The sequence below is a fragment of the Danio aesculapii genome, chromosome 7, assembly GCF_903798145.1.
Source record: "Danio aesculapii chromosome 7, fDanAes4.1, whole genome shotgun sequence".
Classification (NCBI taxonomy): Eukaryota; Metazoa; Chordata; class Actinopteri; order Cypriniformes; family Danionidae; genus Danio; species Danio aesculapii.
The window spans coordinates 68,100,628-68,120,607 of record NC_079441.1 but is presented as its reverse complement, the minus strand read 5'-3'; the positions used below and the strand labels follow the sequence as shown (position 1 = coordinate 68,120,607).

General features: G+C 37.3%; 1 protein-coding gene across 2 annotated transcripts in view; it reads left to right on the top strand.

Annotated features, from left to right (window-relative positions):
• The first annotated feature begins 2,573 nt into the window (after positions 1–2,573).
• ap1g1 (adaptor related protein complex 1 subunit gamma 1) overlaps positions 2,574–19,980 on the top strand; it is a 52,145-nt gene continuing 34,738 nt past the window's right edge. The window contains exon 1 of one of the 2 annotated variants that reach the window (XM_056462394.1): positions 2,574–2,683. The gene's annotated coding sequence lies outside the window, so the exon portion shown is untranslated. Of the gene's footprint in view, positions 2,684–2,848; positions 3,124–19,980 lie in introns of those variants that run through there. The other variant, XM_056462395.1, reaches the window with a different exon arrangement.

Here is a 19,980-nt window from a genome sequence, read left to right as displayed (position 1 = left end):
TACACGTTTTTGAAATAAAATCACAGCGTGGTTGATTTGAAGCCATTATTTAATACTTTTGTCAAATTGCAAAAAAAATATTTTCTAAACACAAAAATAGGCTTCATATTGGCTAGTTAATCTTGTTTGTTGTATGACGTATAGCTCAAATAATGATTGTGCAAATCATGTAAATGTATTTTTAATTAGGTAAACATTTTTCGGCTTTAAGAGTATGATTGCCCTCCGCTTTCTTCCACCCCGCGGTTAATGACGATTTTTATTTTAAACTTCTTTTCTAGTAGTTTTCGATTTCTATTATTATGAGCCTGTTTGGTTTCTAAAGGAAACGACGAAGCGCATAATGGGATATACTTACTTACTTCCATCCATCCATCCATCCATCCATCCATCCATCCATCCATCCATCCATCCATCTATCTATCTATCTATCTATCTATCTATCTATCTATCTATCTATCTATCTATCTATCTATCTATCTATCTATCTATCTATCTATCTATCTATCTATCAGCTACTAATATGCATTCTTGTAACTCTGTAATAACAGAGAACGGTGCTACAATCAGGGTTGAGGTTTTTAGTAATTACTGACAAAATGTGTATCTTTAATGAGATGAAGCCACCTGCCAAAAGCATTGATGTAAATGTAAGGAACAAATTGTAAAGAATATGACAAAATTTGCACTTGACATTTTTCCACAACACTCGAAAGTTCGAAATCAGCGTTTAAATAAAATAATCAGCGGTAAAATAAATCCCTTTGCTCTCTTTTGAAAGGTTTATTGTAACTTTAATGTCAAGAGTATTTTAAATATGTTTTTAATAGTAATAGCCTGCATCATGGTTTCCACCTGTACAGGAGTTTTACAGTTATTTAATCCATTCAGCTGTTCTCCAGGTCTGGCGGGAGCACTTTCAGCTTAGCTTAGCATAGATCATTAAATCGGATTAGACCATTAGCATCTTGCTTAAAAATGACCAAAATGAGTTTAGCTAATTTTCCTTTTTAAAGCTTGACTCTTCTGTAGTTACATTGTGTAATAAGACCGACAGAACATGAAAACTTGCCATTTCTAGGCCGATATGGCTCTAAGCTCTAGTCTCATTCTAGAGTAATAATCAAGAGATTTGACTGCTGCTATAACATGGCTACAGCAGTGGCAATGATATAATGCATTGGCTGGAATTATTCTTCAGCTGCGTAATATTGCACCTACTGCAGCCATGATACAGCAGCAAAGTGCCTTGATTATTACCCTGGAATGAGAGTAGCATATAGTTCATATTTAAATTCAAACTTTAAATAGGAAAATTAACAAAACTAGTTTTTGAGGGAGATGCTAATGGTCTAATCCGATTCAGTTATTCATGCTAAGCTAAAAGTGCTACCACCAGAAGCACAGATCAGATGAATGGATTCATAAAATGGTAAAACTCAACTGTTTAACTCTGAGTGACTTATAAATTGAGACTATTAACAAAAAAGGGGAGTGTACCTTTAAAAAAAACTCTGTACTCCTCTAGAGTTAAACAGTTTGTAATTTTTTTTATCCATTCAGCTGATCTCCAGGTCTAGTGGGATCACTTTCAGCTTAGTTTAGCATAGATCACTGATGACAAATTGCAATGAAAAATTGCTATTTCTAGGTGAATATGGCTAGGGACTATACTGTCATTCGGTTTATAATCAAGGGACGCTGCTGCTGTACCATGGCCACAGCAGGTGGAATGATATTATGCAGTGCCTGGAAGTAGTCCCCAGCTGTATAATATTGCACCTGTTGCCACCATGGTACAGCAGCAAAGTTTTTATTATTGCAGAATGAGAGTAGCCTATTGTTCATATTTAAATTCAAGCTTTAAATAGGAAAATTATTTAAATATTTTTTAAATTTTTTAGGGGAAATGCTAATGGTCTAATCCGATTCAGTTATTTATGCTAAGCTAAGCTAAAAGCGCTACTGCCAGAACCATCTTTTGGATTCATAAATGCTAAAACTCAACTGTTTATCACAAGGTGACTTGTAAAATTAGCCTATTAACAAAAAAAAAGTGTATTGTCCTTGAAGAAAGCTCCGTACTAGTGTCATTCTTCACCACAAAATGACTTCTCAGGTCGACCGAACGACCCCTGGCTTACCAAAGAGAACCAGTTCAGTGACTCCCAAAGGAAGTGCCACAACATTGCACGCTGACGTCATCAGTGACTGCCACGAGGTGAGGTGCGGACCGCAGCACGGCTCTTTGGGCAAGTCCTCCGCCGAGCTGACACGTAGCCCAGCTTTAAAACACAAGTGTGCTCCACTGACACAAACACGAGTGCTAAAAACCCGCACAATATCCGAGGAGAAGAAGCCTTGGGATATTTATATGGCGAAACAGCCACTGCGTTCTGCTACTTAATACATCTAAAAGCCATTCGACCGCATTCTTTCATTTCTGTAAATGTTTGAGCACGCTAATAAATGTTGACAGCGTTCATCATAAACCCATCATGTGCTACCAGAGCAGGTCGCACCTTCTTACATCCGCATTTGAAGTTCGGAACATCAGTCAATGTAACCTTCCGCCTGCGGTAGAAGTGCTGAGGCTGGGACCGCCGCCATTTTGAATGTCTGGTCCGTTCCTCCTTCCGTCGATTGAGAAGATTGCACTTGTTTTCTGGTATCATAACGGCTGGTGAGTGAGACATTATTTCAACCGATCAAACGACTCCTTTTATGACCGATCAAGCCGCTCAGTTTTATTCGCCTTTGCTCGGTTTGACTGTGGGATGCATAGGAAGTAAAGCGCACAGGCTAATGCTAACGCGGCTCTCTCTCGCGCGCGGCGGCGCTCTGCGCGTGCACCGGGGACGCTGTCATCCGCTCGGTCGCTAACGGACGCCGCTCGGTAAACTATCTCTCGCGTTGTATTTCCACCGGCGACGTTACGCTACCCGGTATGCAATTCCAGTTACACTGTGGTACATGACCATTTAAAGTGGCTCAAATTAAAGGTATGTGTTTAATCCTCCGTCAAATCGACGCTCAATTCGAGGCCTGACTTCACTCCAGTCAGTTAGCAGCAACGGACACACGCAGCACCTCATTCACCGACGATACGAAGGAATAACAGAGGTATTCAATACACATTCAAGGTTTAATATCGAGTAGTATCACTCGTGATATGTACCTGTTATTTGCCACAGCGTAACGCTTCCTCGTCTCACTGTTTATCATGTAGCTTAGCACTAATGGGTTGACGTTATAGCGCAAGGGGATGGGTCCACAAACAAAACCCTTTACATTCTATATGAACATTATGAGTAAAACAGTCAACGTTGGCTTCATTTTGAGTAGACTTGGTAACTTTAATGGCAAAGGTCAGATATGTGAGGTGTAAGATGTCACTTGTGTGTTGTAGGCTCGTTTAGTCACCCGGTGATTTCGAGAGAGATGTTTAATCGCTCTAACGTTACATTGAAGGCAAATGTTGTGATTTCTTAACACACATGCGGCTTGTGATGGATGTTTGAATGATGTAGTTGCCATCTCTCCCTCGATTGTGGGTTTATGGTTACAAAAATAAAGGAAGTGAACGTCTATAAACGTGTCCTCCCAGTCCCTGCAGCAGTTTGCATGATCCCTGCCTTAAATTTGCATTCTCTTTCCAAAACAAGCTTCATAAGTTTTAAGACTTCAGCTAACAATTATTCATTTCCAAATAGTTGCTTAATTTATTTATACCCCGTTGGTTGTTAGTCGATTAAGCTTTTAAATGTATAACATTTGTAACTTATGCAATATATCATTACATGTTTAAAAATGCAGTGTATGTTTTAAAAATCATCCGTCAATAATACTGATGTCCATTGTAGCTGTGTTTGCAGGTACTGTTTGAGATTGACAACAGCATTTGCTTACAGGTGTGAATCCTGAAATGTTTTGTTCATTCAGCAGATTAAAGTGGCTGCTTGAATGTGTGTCTGTATATCAGGGTCAAAGACTACAGAGCAGTTCCATGCAAATGTCAACCTTGCCATGAAAACAATTAAGTTTTCACCAAAATAAGGAAACAGTTTCTGGGTTGTTTGTGAAAGCAAGTATTTTATAGTACTTTAGAAATATTAAAAATGCATCTGTCAATGTTTTCAGACTATTATATTCGATTTACCAAAGTCACACAAGTGGCACATCCATAACGGCGAGATGTCACATCCATAACAACACTTTTTCCTCATAAATGTGAAAATATAAAATAAAATAAAACCAATATTTTTTGTTCTATAGAGAGCCAACCCTTATCCTTTTGTTTATCATTGTTTCTTTTGGGTTGTGCATTTTAATTCACAGAATTTCTACAAAGTATGCTGTGTACTGTAAACCTGCAGACTTTTTTTGGTCACATTCATACGTTTATTTTTCTCATTTATAGTACAAAACATGTATACAGATTGATATTTTTCTGGTCCCTTAACTCTATGGTTAGTTGTTCTGGAAAATATAAACAAACGTTTCAATATAATGTTAACATATGCTTTCTATGCAAATTTATGTTTTGAGTTTTTCCTGCAAATGTCATATCCATAACGCTGGAATTGCTCTACACATTTTTTCTTGCGTTAAAACAATAAATGTGTAAAGTAATTTTTTTTTTACATTACTCTGTGTGCTGTTTTGACCATACATTATTAAAGCCAAACTTCCTCAATGCCGTGACCTACCATTTCTTACGACCAAATGCTAAGTTATGCAGTTAACAGGTAATTTCTTTTTTATGTTTTTATTGTACACATCTTGTAAGGCAAATGCTCTTAACATTTATTCTTTTTTACAAGTCATATTTTATTTACATTTCTTTAAATAAATGCCACTCAACTTATTTTTTAGTCTGTTCTCCTACTGTTTATCTTCATATCTTTATTCAAAGCAGCAGTGGACACACCGTTATCAAAAATGATGCTAGAGCAGTAGTATGTATAGTTTGTTTGTAAGATACTGATAAATAATTTTACTACGACTAGTCTGGTTTATCACCTGAGAACACCCCGAACAGCATAATGTGTTTAGCTACACAAGTTTGATTGCCAAAATGATTTGGGTTTACTATGAAAATTGTAATGTCAGTTTTTTTATTATTATCATTATTATTATTACTAGTATCGATTTATTTTCAGTGCTGCCTTTTTATAGATTATTATGGTAGCTGTCTTTCCATCTTAAAGTGAGGTAAATCTTTTCAAAGCTCCAAAAAAAAAAGGAGATATCCCAGATGCTATTTTAGGCGTACTCACACTAGGCACAGTTGCCTTGAACCGTGCCGAAGCGTTCTTGTCCCATCTCCCATCTCAACTGGCATCCCGCACTCACATTGCATTTTTTACCTTCCGAGCCAGAGCATGCTTATGTCATCGATGATGCGACTGTTTAGTGTAACAGGAAGAGAAGCTCTCTCACTCATCACCGTGGACATTGCATTTGTTTGGGATGCAGTGACACGCAATCGAATGTTTACCGAACAGATCCAGCACTTTTGATGCTAATAAAGTATCAGAAAAGTCATCGTGGTGCAGGTATTAGGAGGTTTGCTGAAGGAGCAGCTGATGTGCAGCGAGGGGTTTGCATCTTTAATAAACTGACAGTTTGCATTCATTGAAAAGTAAGAATGATTAATAAAGTCATCCGAAACAGTCCCTTAAAAGTGATGTTGCATCTTCTGTTTCGGGCACGGCCGTGATTTGCACTCACTACAAGCATAGCGTGCCAAAGCCTAACCGAACTGCGCTCTGACACACGTCTTCCAACCGGGCCAGGGCCGGCAACTGAACCATGCCTGGGCCCGATTCAGAGCACTCACACTTGTCAAACCAACCGGGAAACACGCCCGGGCATGGTTCAGATAGTCTAGTGTGAGTGCACCCCTAGGTGTGTTTCCATCAAGTTATTAGAGTGGATGACGGTAGTATTGGTAACCAACAGTAAACATAATGGACTCGTGGTTTTAGAGAAGAATAGAATGCCTTTGTCACTGTGCGTGTGTGTACGTTACACACATGTGCGATGAGATTAAAGTTTGCAGTTTATTCTTCAAATGCAATTCCATCTCCCATTATTCACATTAACCTCTTTGTGCAAGTTCAAGACCACCTCAAGTGAGCGTAAAATCTTTTTAATGTGAATTAAGGGATTTTTCTTTGAAGTTTAGCACTTCCATTACTATTTTCTCATGAGATACTAATTTCAAAATGCATAGTAACACATTGTGATGGAAACGCAGCTACTCACTAGTGGGGTGAGGAAGTTACAGTGTTGACTATTTAGCAAATTTAATTTAGACTGTTTTGACTGTTCTCTAGTTCATCTCCTTGCTAGGGTTTCATCGTTTTTTTGTGCTCTTCTCTTGGTTACTAAGCACAGCCTTCATGCGATCAGATGTGACTCTCTGGAGGTGGGTTTGAGATGATACCTAGCTATGTGTTGACTCTGAGATCATGGTGTTTTCTCATGCTACCTGAATGTAGCTCTCCTGGGCTCCTGTTTAAAGTAATTACGTTTGTGTCCATTTTCAACCTGACACCGTATATTGCTGAGCTACACCTTTAGTGAATTGATTTTCAATTACTCACTCGAATCATCTATAATATTATTGTAATAATGCTCTTAATGGCACATATAGTCATGTAAAGCTGACCTTGGAGAAAGTGTTCTGCTCTTGCAAAGCTACCAGACTTGAGGTCAGTTTAATACCTTTATTATATCTCTCTTCCAAGCCTCGAGGTGGACCCTGAACTTTAAGTAGCTCCTTTTTACAAATACTAATTTTAAAAGCAGTCCTGCATTTATTTATTTATTTATATTAATGTTGTAGTGCAGTAAAATACTTCCTTTGACTGTCGAGGTGGATTGTAAGACATCACACCATTCGTTAGGTGTGTGTGCTTATGCAGTCTTAATGTCCGTAAAGGGGAGTTCCTCATTCATTCATTTGTAAAGGTTAGGGCAGTGCTGATGTCACAATACTGGATGCTGAATCACTCGCTGTTATGTTGAGGCTGAGGATCTACTTTAGCACTCGAGTCAACCATGATTCACCACTGTTGTATGCCAGCGCGTTGGATGAGCAAAGCCCATCTTTTGCTTGTCTCTCTTGAAAGCAGACTGCCATTACATTTTTAAGACCTAGCAGAGCAGCTCAAGGGGTTCTGGGAATAGGAAGCTGTATTTTGTTTTGCACTTGTTCCTTTGATTTAGCCACCTGAACAGCATTATTGCAATAGCAGGCTTAACTTTCATCTTTACTGTTGTGTGTGAACTATATATGCAGAGTAAAGCTGTGGTCACACTGCACTTTTCCCCCACTTTCATTTATATGCATGTGAATGCGGCTGACCGGAAACGCAAACTTATGTGACAAGTTTCATGTAATGAAGTTCAAGATTGGTAAACTCTGCCCTGCGGTATCGCATCACATCTTTGCTTGAACCCAATAGAAGATCAAATTGTGACCTCTTAGAAATCTAATAAAGCAAGTAATTGCTCCATATTTTAATGTCTACTCATCTGGTTTTATCCTTCCATTAGAGTAACTTTTTATTCAGGGAACATTTTTAAGGGATATGTTTAAAAAGCTGTCTTCTGGAAGGATTTTCGAGCATTTATCAGGGCTCAGCAATAAAGACTGACCTAGGCCAGCGTGAGAGATGCTCGGGACAGTAGGCAGGATCCAGTGCTGCCTTGTCACTTAAGTTCCTTTTATAATTAATGTGACAATTTGTCAATTGTGTGCAAATACAGTCCTAAAATCGAGAAAGAGTTATTGCTTATAAACCTTTAAATGCTACCTCCTCTGATGTCGAAACAATCCTATTGCTTTTCGGTTCCTCTTATCCAGGGATGTCCACACTCGGTCCTGGAGGGCCTGCAAAGTTTAGTTCCAACCCCAATCAGACACAGCTGGCCTAGCTAATCAAGCTCTTACTAGGCTTTCTGGAAACATTCTTGCAGGTGTGTTGAAGCAAGTTGGAGCTAAAACGTGCAGGACACCGGCCCTCCAGGACCAAGTTTGGACACCCCTGCTCTTATCTGATTGGATGTTGTGAGCTCGTAATTTTTTTTCTATAACCTGGTAACAATCAGTACAGAGAAGACGTGGCAACATGGCGGCAACATCAAATTATGAGGCTAAAAGACAACGTATGTTTCTAACATCTTGGAATTAGACATTTACATTGGTACAACACCTCAAACTAAAATGAAGTGACGTTTTGCAGTTTGGCAAGTCTGCCACCTCGTTGTTAAATAATTTAGAACTGCAATAAAACACCTGCACATTTTCCACACTGCTCTTATTGTTTGCATAACACTTTGAATTTTGCTCATTATACATTTATTAACTATTTAAAAATATTGATAGAATATTCACAGATGTTATTTTTGGCAGATTATTTAAAATATGTGGCTAAGAAATAGATTAACTATTTTTTTATTTATTTATTTATTTATTGATGGAGGCCAGTGAAAATTTTGGCAGAGCCAGTAGAAATAATCCTGAGCGTTCAACCCTGATTTATTATTGATCAAATTGAAACAGCTTGTATGATTTTTTTATTAGTGTTGTTGTTTTGTATAATATTTTTGTATAATGAATGATTAAGAAATGGTTATGATTGTAAATTTTAGATGGAATACTTATAATGTGTTGCCATGAATATAGCCAATTCTGCTGATATGGCATTAAAGCATGAATAAATGTTTTATTCTGCCTCTTTGAAGCACCATCAGAATTTTGCATGCTCAAACTCTAGTGTGTCCACGGCTTAAGGGTTGGGTGGGAAAATACAGCCAAATATATGCAACAGCAGACACCCTCTTAAACCTTTGGATGATTCAACTACCTTCATCTTCATTACTTTTGTAGTCTATATATTTTATAACACTGCACTAATTACTGGGCCAGATCACTTTTGTTGTTCGGCGCACAAAGCAAGCGATCAGTCAATCTTATACTTTTGCCTTGAGAGTTAGTTCACCCAAAATAAAATAAATAATCTTAGATTTACTGTTCATCTTGTTGTTCTAAACATGCATGTGTTTTCTCTGGGAGAGACGTGAAATTTTGAAGGTTTTGAACCCCATTGACTTCTATTGTATTGAAATCAAAAAGTTAGATACGTTTTTATAAATACCTAATAATTTTCATGCTCCACTGTACATGTTTGGAAGTACTTAATGATGACAGAAATGTCAGTGATCTACCTTAATCATTCTGACTCTCAGGTGTCGTTTGGTCGAATGCATTTTAATATTAAAACGTATATGTTTTGTTACGGTTGCGCCTGGCATCTACACTATCTGACTTTTTTTTTTTTTTTTTTTTTTTTTTTATACTTAAAAGTAGTGTTGTCACAATACTGGAATTTGATACTAATCGGTACTGATATTTAAAAAAAATGTCCATTTCCAGCTAACTTTTAAGCACCGTTGAGCACGTTCAACAGAAATGACTGTGATTGGCTGTGAAGGTCATCAGTTCACCAAACTCATCGCTGTTTACAGAGTATAACTACAGATACAGGGACACTGGAGCATTTTTAAAGCCATGAAGATCAGTCGATTCATCAGCGGATCACTTGTATGTCAGCTTCTAAGCAGACCAGCTGATCTTCGTGGCTTTGAAATGCTCCAGTGTCCCTGTATCTGTGATTACACTCAGTAAACATTGGTGAGTTCAGTGAACTGATGACCTTCTTGGCCAATCACAGTCATTTCTGTTGAGCACGTGAACACAATGGCAAATCATCGCTGTTTAAGAACGCACTCAACAGTGCTTAAATGTTAGCGGCAAATGGACATTTTTAAAACTTAAGTACAGATTGGTATCAAATTCCAGTATCATGACAACATTACTTGAAAGTGGAGCATTTTGTAAATGCAAAGACCCTGTTTTAATTTAGAAAAGCCAGTGTTCTGTTTCAGTATAGATGGACTGAAATACAAACTTTTCAAAACAGAGGTGTGGCTATCCACAACCACTCCTTGACTGGTCTTGAGGAATATTGCGTATCATTCACTGATTCCTAAACCCCTCTCATCTGACCATTACTCAAGTGGTAGATTGCAAGTATGGTTGGTGGCAAAATATGCACATGCCTAGTGAGCCTCAACGATCAAGTATTATGTGTTTTAAGCTGTATAGTTTGGACTGAGATTATTCTTCTGAAACAATAATGATAATTTTTTTTTAACGAAGTGTGCTTTTTGTGCTGCTTGGCTGGCTTAGGTCTGTCATAGATTGCCAAATACGTCAGCAAGTCTCTGTCCTCATGAGTGATTCATGTAATCGTTAATTTAAACGCTTCATTCAAAATTGTTGATGTATTTACAAACTAAAAGTCTATGAACGGTTCAGTAAATTATTAAGAAGTTTAGAAATAGTTCACCCAGAAATTTTAATTCTTTCATTGCCTGTTGAAAACCTTTATTAGTTTCAACACAAAAGAAGATATTTTAAAGAAAGCTGAAAACCACTTTATTCAATAAATCTTGTGTTCAACAGAAGAAATAATCTTATAAATAGAGTAAATTTCATATTTTAGGCGAACTATGCCTTTAATTTCAGAAGGAAACTGTTGTGTCGAGGCAAAAATAAGTTTTACATTTGGCTCTCTTCAGAACTTTTTTTCTTCGTCATATCTAAGATATTAACTTCCAGCGTATGTAACTGTTGTGTAAAGTCAGTATCACAATTGCAATGAACCCCGCACTGATGTTAGGGGAAAATGTGCACTTATGTAATGTAACTGCATCATATATTATAAATGGACAAAACAACCCATGCAGGGATCGTTTTTTCTTTTATAGCTTGAAGTGTAGTGATATTTTTGACTGCATTCCGCTTTTAATGCTTTTGTAATCTGTTTTACATTATAAGATAAATATATGTAGTAATATTCAGATTTTCTCTTGCCTTATGACACCCTTTAACCATGACTATACCTTGAAGTATAGCTTGATCTGAGTTGCTTTTTGCTATGAAATCTGCTTGCACAGTCTCTTATTTTATTGGATTGGCACTAAAAAAGAAACAAATAGACACGCTTTATTATTTTAAATGAATTCAAAGCAGAACTTCCACCAAACAGAAATCATTTGAGCTGTTTTTTTTGCAGCTTCAGTTAAGCTGGGGCTGCTGATTGCCTTTAGCCTGCATGTCATCTACATTGATAAGTTTGCTAATGCTAACATAGTGCCAAGTAAGCTGAAGAGGCACTTAGAAATGAAGCATCCCTTTCTCAAAAGAAGAAGACTTGGCTTTCATCAGACTGGCAGAAGACCAAGAACTGTGTGAAGGCATCTGACATGATACAAGAGGCTAGTTACTTATTGCTGGAGCTTATTGAAGTGGGAAAAAAACATATCGGCTGAGTTGGAGGTTTTAGTTGGTGTTAAACACAGCCATTCTGGAACTTGTCTGGGTCAAGTTGCCTCCTTGCACTTACACAATTCACCTGTTCCTGGTTGACTGCATTTTCAACACATGCATGTTGTTTTTAAAGGACTTAAAGTCTTGTCAGTTGCTCAAATTGAAACTACGTTGTGCTTTAATATTAAATTACATTAACATCCCATAAGCGCTGAATCATATTTTTTATTTGTTAGGTTTTGATATAATAATTGAGAAAATTGTTACAGGTCCTTAAAGATTTGTCTTTTGCATCAGTTTTTAACTAAATTATTGATTGGTTTTTAAAATATTAGTTTGCTTGCACATCTATAACATCTTCCTATACAATATATTTTATATACTACTTTTGTAGTCATAATAACATTAAAAACTATTTTTTTTAATCCATTTTAACGTGTTTCTATCAAAAGCAAACCTTCTCAGTTTTTTTTATTAATCTTTATTGTGCTTGAGGTCAGTGTTTCTAAACCACGTTCCTGAAATACCACCGACACTGCATGTTTTGGATGTCACCGTTGTCTGTCACACCCATTATGCCGCAGTCACACCAGACGCGGTTTAAGGGTCAAGCACGAATGATTTACATGTTAAGTCAATGCAAAGACGCAAATAGACATGCTGTGGCACAATTTGCGCGAATGAGGCGGTGCGAGTTGAGCGCTTTGCGCGCTTGACGTGTGGATCGCTCGAGTTGGAAAATCTGAACTTCCAACACAATCTCACGGCAATTCGTAACTTTTTGATTTAGTGGCTAATTCGTATGAATTCGTACGATCTAATTCGTACAATTTAGTACGATTTGCTCATCCCCCAATGACGGTGGGGTTAGGTGCCACGCCTCCTTTTTAAAATCGTACAATTTCGTACGACTGAACTTGTACAAATTCGTACGAATTAGCCACTAAACTGACAAAACGTAAAATACTTTCGTTTTCTCGTGAGATCAGGCTGGAACTTCAGCATACATTCAAGGCATTTTAGCCAATCAGGACGACACCGGACAACAGCTCATTGGCTCGGCTCTGTCTGAAGCACCGCTGAAAACTTCCGTCATCCAGGTATAGTTTCAGGAGCAGTTGATAAACTTAGAGAGCTAGGTGTACCTCTGAAAGGATCTTGTGGACAGCGAACGAATATGCACTATTTTTCAGCCTTCCTAAAGCACATAAACACAGCTATTCTCTCAAAATTAATGTTAGCCATTTAGCAACAACGCTAGAGTCACCAGGCAGACAGAAGCCCTGCCCATGATGTGAATCCGTGTCTATTGTGAAGTGAATTTCACGTGCGAATGTGGCGAGTAAACCCAAAATATTCACGTGTTTATTTACATGTGAATAGCCCGAATTTTTATTTATTTTTATTAATTTATTAATTTTTTTATTTTTATTATTATTATTATTATATTTTTTTATTTATATAACTTTTTTATTATTTATTTATTTTTATTTTATTTTTTATTTATTTATTTTTTAATTAATTTATTTATTTATTTTTTTTTTTATTTGTGTGTGCCACGTCTGGTGTGAACACAGCATTACAGGTCTTTCAGTCTCTGCTAATGATCTGAATCAGGTGTTTGGAAAATGTGCAGAACTGGTGGTCCTCTAGGAACGTGGTTGCTTTGCTTTTACATGGAATAAAAATGAAGCCGTTGTGGCAAAATATCAACCAGCAAATAATAACAGTAAAAAAAAAACAACTAATTATACTAAGTATTTCAAGTTATTACATCATTTGTTAAACATGTTTGTCAATTAGTGAGACTATAAGGTGTTTAGCAAAACTGATGCGTGTTTTATTTCTTGAAATGACGCTTCGCTTTTATCACTCCGCTTAATTGGATTTGACATTGTATGTTTATCATAAGACGGCTCTTCTTTGCACTGTCCATCCATCGAGGAAACTATCCCCGCAGTTGCTTCTGTTGTTTTGCACAGAGATGCTGAGAATGTCTTTGTGTAGCAAGTAATTACTGTAGTTACTCTCTGGCTCGAGCAGCTTAATTAGGTGCTGCATGCTAACAGATTTAAAGTGTGGGGCTTTTCTGTGATGGAGAGCCAAACACTGCTCTCATCTCTGCATGGAGGAAGGCAGGAGTATAAGCTTTGTGTTGCGGCTTGGCTCATATGTGTGTGTTTGTGTGAAAGAGATGGATCTTCTGGTGTGATTAATGCACGTTCTCAGAGCAGTAAACCACTTGTAGTACTCTGTCTTTCCAGTGCCGCTGATTACTTGCTTTTGCAACTCTCATTTAATTACAAGGTGACCTCACACTATCCATACATCCATCACTACGTTGAGATGAGTTGCTCTTTGTGTGAGGTAGGCATGGGCTGGTATAAGATACTGACGATATGACAACCTTGGGTAAAAATATCATGATTTCACGGTGTTGTGATTACTTCTGTAAAATATGCTCTTTTTTCGGGGTTTTCACCTTTAATGGATATGAAAGTGTAGAGTGTTGACAGAAAAGCATGGGGAGCAAAGAAAGGGGAAGGATCGGCATAGTACCACAAGGTGGGAATCGGACTCGGGTCGCCGTGAGCACTGGAGTGCATGTCGACACACTAACCACAACACCACTGGCGACAAATATGCTCTTTTTAAAATATCTGTGTACAAAAAAACAATTCACCTTTGAACACTACATTTTATTTTAAGAAAGATTTATAATATTTTGGAGCAGTAAACATGTCAGGCTAAATTAAATGAATTATTGACTTCTGCTGTCTTCATTAGTTTCAAAAACACAGATTTCTTTGCCATTTAAAACAGCATCTTTGGATATCTTTTCTGCAGGAGGTAAAGTTGTCAAAAAAAAAAAAGTAAATAAAAAAAAACTTACACATATATTAGGAACGGTATTGCAGAAAATTTTGACGATTTTAAAACCTTGACTTTTCCAAACCGCGGTATACCTTGAAAACGGTTATCGTCCCATGCCTACACTGAAAAAAGTGTTGCATGCAAAACTGTTGTAAACAATTTATTTGTATTGAATTTAAACAAACAAATTAATCTGAGCAATATTCAACTTAATTTGTTTAAATTCAGCCCAAATAAATTGTTTACAACCACGTAACGTAAAAAAATTGAGTAAATCCATGGAATCATCTTTGAATAATTTTTTTCAGTGTAGTGTGAGGTGAAAGTACTGTAGCTATATGATAATCTCATATCCTGATAACAATATATAGAAATAAGACGATATATAGAAACTTTTATCTGTAAATTCAGTTAAAGTAGGACTGCACAATATATCGTTTAAGCATCGATATTGCAATATGTGTATCCGCAATAGTCAATATCGCAGGATTAGATTAAGTAAAGATAGACGTTATTGTTTTTAAATAATTTATACAATGATTACTGTTATATTTAGTTTGATTGTTCAATTTCTGAAACTGAATACTCTCCAGAAAACCATGAAGCACGGTTTATTTAACTTTATCTTTGCTCTGTTGTATTTATACATGCTTGTAACTTATTATAATTTATGCAAACGCTCTGCATAGAAAAGGACTTGATCCTCCCAATCGATCCAAATGAATGAAATGTTTCCAAATAGAATTATTCAGTTCATCTAGTGAAGTTGTTCAAGTCGCAATGTCAGATTTTTCTAATATCATGCAGCCCTAATTTAATGTATCTGAAAGTCTATTTATGCATGCCAATTAAAATAGAAATTGTAAACATCGAACCTTTTCTCACAATGCTGATGTTCATGTTTTTGTCTGCATTCCCTTAATGACATGTAATATTGCGTTCGTATAAATTATGAAGATTATTATTGTAACCGATAGGAGTGTAAACCTACATTGGTCCCATGGTTCGGTTACCATTACCACGTCATCAATTTGGTTAAATTTGAGATCTTGATGATGCATTGACGATGCTTTCCATCAATAATTTTTAATTTTACTTCACAACACAAGACTACAATTTTATCTTTTAGTACAAGCAGTCAGATTAATAATAATGTACCTTTAATTTTACGTTCTCAAAGAAAACATGCTATTTGAATGCATCAAACAAAGTACAGGAGCATTTAGAGCAGGGGTGCCCAAACTTTTTCTTATGAACGGCCAATTTCAAACTTGATTGAGGGCTGTGGGCTGAAGGTAAATATACCAAACTGTATTACATTAACGTTGCATGGATAATCTTCAAGTTTATTTCCTAATATTTCAAAATAAATAGAAAACATTACTTTAAATATTATTGAATAATGCAACAGAGTGACGCTGAAAAACTGCTTCGTCGATGGTGCAAAAAACTCGCTCTGTGTCTGGATCCACAAGTATCACTGTAACAGCCCAGAGAGCAGAGGAAATTGAGCTTTACAGCTTTTATTTTACCCCTAGCAGTGAAAGTGGCTCCTGGGTTCTGCCAGCCTGATCTCACGAGAAAACGTAAGTATTTTACGTTTTGACAGTTTAGTGGCTAATTCGTACGAAGTCAAAGTCAGCTTTATTGTCAATTCAGCCACATGTACAAGACATATAGAGAATCGAAATTGCGTTACTCTCAGACCCAAGGTGCTTAACATTAATATAAAAAAATATATATTAAAAATAGTAGAGTTTAAGAAAAAGAAAATTTACAGTATTCAGAATTCGTATGAGTTCAGTCGTACGAAATTGTACGATTTTAAAAAGGAGGCGTGGCACCCCACCCCTAAACCCAACCGTCATTGGCGGATGAGCAAATCGTACTAAATTGTACGAATTAGATCGTACGAATTAGCCACTAAATCAAAAAGTTACGAATTGCCGTGAGATTGTGTTGGTTCTGCAGTACAGTCAGTGCCAGTGAAAACTATCCAACATACTCACAAACAGTGAATTGTGCATAGTCTGCTTTTTATTTAAGGAGTTTGAGTGTTTTAATTACTTGCGCTCCCCTCTCATAGTATTCTACTATTACACAGCGCATACGAGATAAATGATGTCAGTATGTGATAACCGGTTATGATCTATTACTGAATTGATACCAAATCGGCCATGTCTGCATCGCAGTGCATCAAAAAAAACGATTAATTTTGACACCATGAAATAAATGCATGAAATAAACACGATAGACTTTTTATTTTGTCTACACGGTATACATTGTCATATTGCACAGCCCTACTGTAGTGTCATGTCCATTTACCCTCAGTCTGCAGGATGAGTCATTTCTGTTCAGCGTGTTGCTTCAGCATTCATATAATTAACTGCTTTTTTTGTGCCACAAATCTGTCCCTTCACATCCGACGACAGCTCTCTACAATAATCCAGAGAGGAATTTTGATAAATGAGCCTTCCCTTTCTATTAGCAGCCCCATTTCACTCCTCCCATGCTGATGTCTGTCTAATTCTCTCTGTTTATGAGCTCTTGTGAAGATCGGTTTTCTTATGTGTGGCAGGTGTTTGCATGACCTCCACTATTTGTGCTTGATTTACTCAAATAGAAATTTTCTTTAAGGGCGCTAATATATTTTTTTTTCGGATGTCTGGTATGATTTTGGGAAGCGAAAGATGTTCCTCTTAACCAACTTACCTTATTACTTTAGCATATTAAAGCTGCATTGCGTAACACCTCCTCCTGTGAAGTCGGAAGTTTCTGTCAAGTGCCCTTCTTGCTTTTGATTGCTCCAGATGTTTGTGTTCAAATTGGATTCCCGTCGAACGCTGAAGAAATAGGCTCACGTAGCCAGGCATCAATAGGCAGTCATGTAATCTCGCCACTTTGTATGTGCTCACTTTTAATATTTAATCAGCCTCCAGTGGATTGAAACCTGATTCTGTTGAAGGAATGGAATTTCACAGGTGATTCCGCCTGCTTGTGTCGTCGCATGGGCTGATGGAGCTGATCATGGTTTTACTGTGGAGTCTGCTGGTTTCCAGACTTACTGTCCCCATAGAAATGATCACCACATGTGCTGCTCAATTCTGAGATGCTCTGCATCCTTTGGGATTTTTTCGAGCTCTGAAGAACGTCTGATCAGGAGAGATCACGCTCTGGGCTGTTGTGCTTAATTCATCTTGCAGCGGACTAGCGATTTCCCTATTTACTTCATTAACACGAAAGCACTTCATTTAGATGCTGTCATGGACTATCTTTTAATTTATTGGATAATATCATCTGAAAAGCTTACATTATTTAAATGGGAATGTCATTCATTAATGCTGATGAGGGTTTATGTAAGAAATTTTTTAAGGAGCAGGTCATATCGTATTTTAAAGTGTCCTAATATTGTGCCCATACAACGATTTTAAATGCATCTAAGGTCAGAAAGCATTGTAATTTTCTCAGAATATGCTTAATGATCTTGATGTGGTATGTTTGAATCAATCCGGTGTTTAAGGTCTGTAAAGTCCTCCCCTAAATTAGCCAACTCTGCTCTGATTGGTCATCTGGCCTAGTCTCTTGTGGCCCGTTTCCACTGAGTGGTACGGTACGGTTCGGTTTGGTTTGGTACGCTTTTATGGCCGTTTCCACTGTCAAAACGCGTACTCGCGCGCGTCTAACATTATATCTGAAATAACAAACTTCTTGAGCTGATGATAATAACCTGCGCTTCATTATTGATGTGCTTTTGAAACCCGATCCTGTCAGACACTGACAAACGCGAGAGTGAAGCATGAAGAAACAAAGGAGAAGCCGGTAAAAAAGGAGCACATTAAATACGGGCGAAATGTCTACTTTATGTAGTTCTTCTGTAGTTGGGAACATATCGGAGACTGTAAGGGGCTGTATGTGTTTATATATGTTCATTTATTTAGTTATTTAATGTAATTACAGACGTTACAGTAGGCTGTTTCGCACTGTCATTGATCTGCAGTTATAATCAACTCATGTTCATTGAAAGGTTAGTAATAAACATTTCTACACAAGTATTTATGTGTATGAAGCGTCTGTTTTGTGAGAAGTGCTTCTCATATGATATGTGAACGCCCAGTACAGCTTTATTGTAGACATTTCCTCGAGCTAGAATGACGTCGACTGAAACTTTCTGTCATACCACGCCCACCAAAAGGGTACCCTTGTTAGTGGAAACGCAAGCCTGATAAAGGTGACCCGTACCAAACCGAACCGTACCGTACCGTACCAGTCAGTGGAAACAAGCCATTGATTGGTCTTTCTGTATGTATGTCTAAAATGGGTGTGCCGGGTCTGAAACACGCTCATGTATGTGTTCGCATTTATGGTGGGGGTTCATGCAAATGTGTTACTTTTAAAAGTGTGAATGTACACAGGTTGCAGGCTAAATTTTCAAAAATATAAAGACTTAAGGCGGTTCAAAGCACTTGCATTGCTATATTACTATAAAGCAGAAAAAGCTATTTACTCTCTGATGTCTGACCCCAATGGACTGAAAAGAGGAAATGTGCATTTCCATGTCAAAAAAGCAAAGCTTCAGAGTACACCTACCTGTTAAATAATTGTCGTGTACCATTTTTTTGTTTGTTTGTTTGTTTACCAGCCAAAGCAAACTTTTGCCAGGTAGTAAGCTGTTTCAAACTCCAGATTTGATCTTCAATCAAACTTCATTTCGTCATGATTTTGTTGAAAATGTTGTCATTCCAGTTTGTGGTTTTGCCTTAAAGCTGTCAAACTAAAGCATTCAGTTTCTCTCAGCCTCTTAAAAATTAACCGATTTAAAATTGAACTCTGTGAGAACAATTGTTGCTTAGTCCTCACTTTTGAGAATAAATGTTAAGGGTAAAGCAACTATGTTTGTTTGTAAGAATAAAATGATTGTAAAATCCTTATTTTACCCATGCAAATTTCCCTAGAAACATGACATTAAAAAACAAAACAAAGAACACCAATTAAAATGAATAAACGATCTTGAAGTGAATAGGGCTGAATGATTAATCAACATAAAATCACATTTGCGATTTAGCAAAATATGTGATTGTCTTGAACATCGTGTGAGGAAATCACGGTGAAGTGATCAGTAAGAAGTCTGTTCTGAAGACAGTCGCACAGAACAACCAAATATGCCCTCGAACAAACCCAGTCACAGAAGGACCTACTTCAAACACTTGACTGAAAAAACATTATATATATAGTATTGACCTTATTCTAAAATGCGGAAGTGCGCCTGTTTTCGCGATTGTTTTAGATTAGGTTAGATTAGATTATTGTCTTCCGATTAGGTCGAATAACAAACGGCAGAAAACGGTCAAACTACTCGCTCTACAAACAAATGTTTGCATTACTATACAGACCAGGTAGAATAATATAATAAGAAAAGATCAGTTTGCGACATCAAGCAGCGTAACGAGCAGTTTTTAACGTCTAAAAAAGAATGGAAGTGAATGAGACCGGAAGTCTCGAGCCAAAAAGATTCAAATGGCTGCGCCCGCTGGTCGGCAAAGAATAAGGTGAATAGGGATGCACTGAATACTTCCTCCCCGGAAATTTTTCGGCTGAAAACGGTATGTTGTGATGACGCTAAAACAGAAACCGCGGCCTGCACGGGCTTATCTATTCAGATCTTCTGCTCTTCACGACTGTACTCGTGTTTAAAAATCATT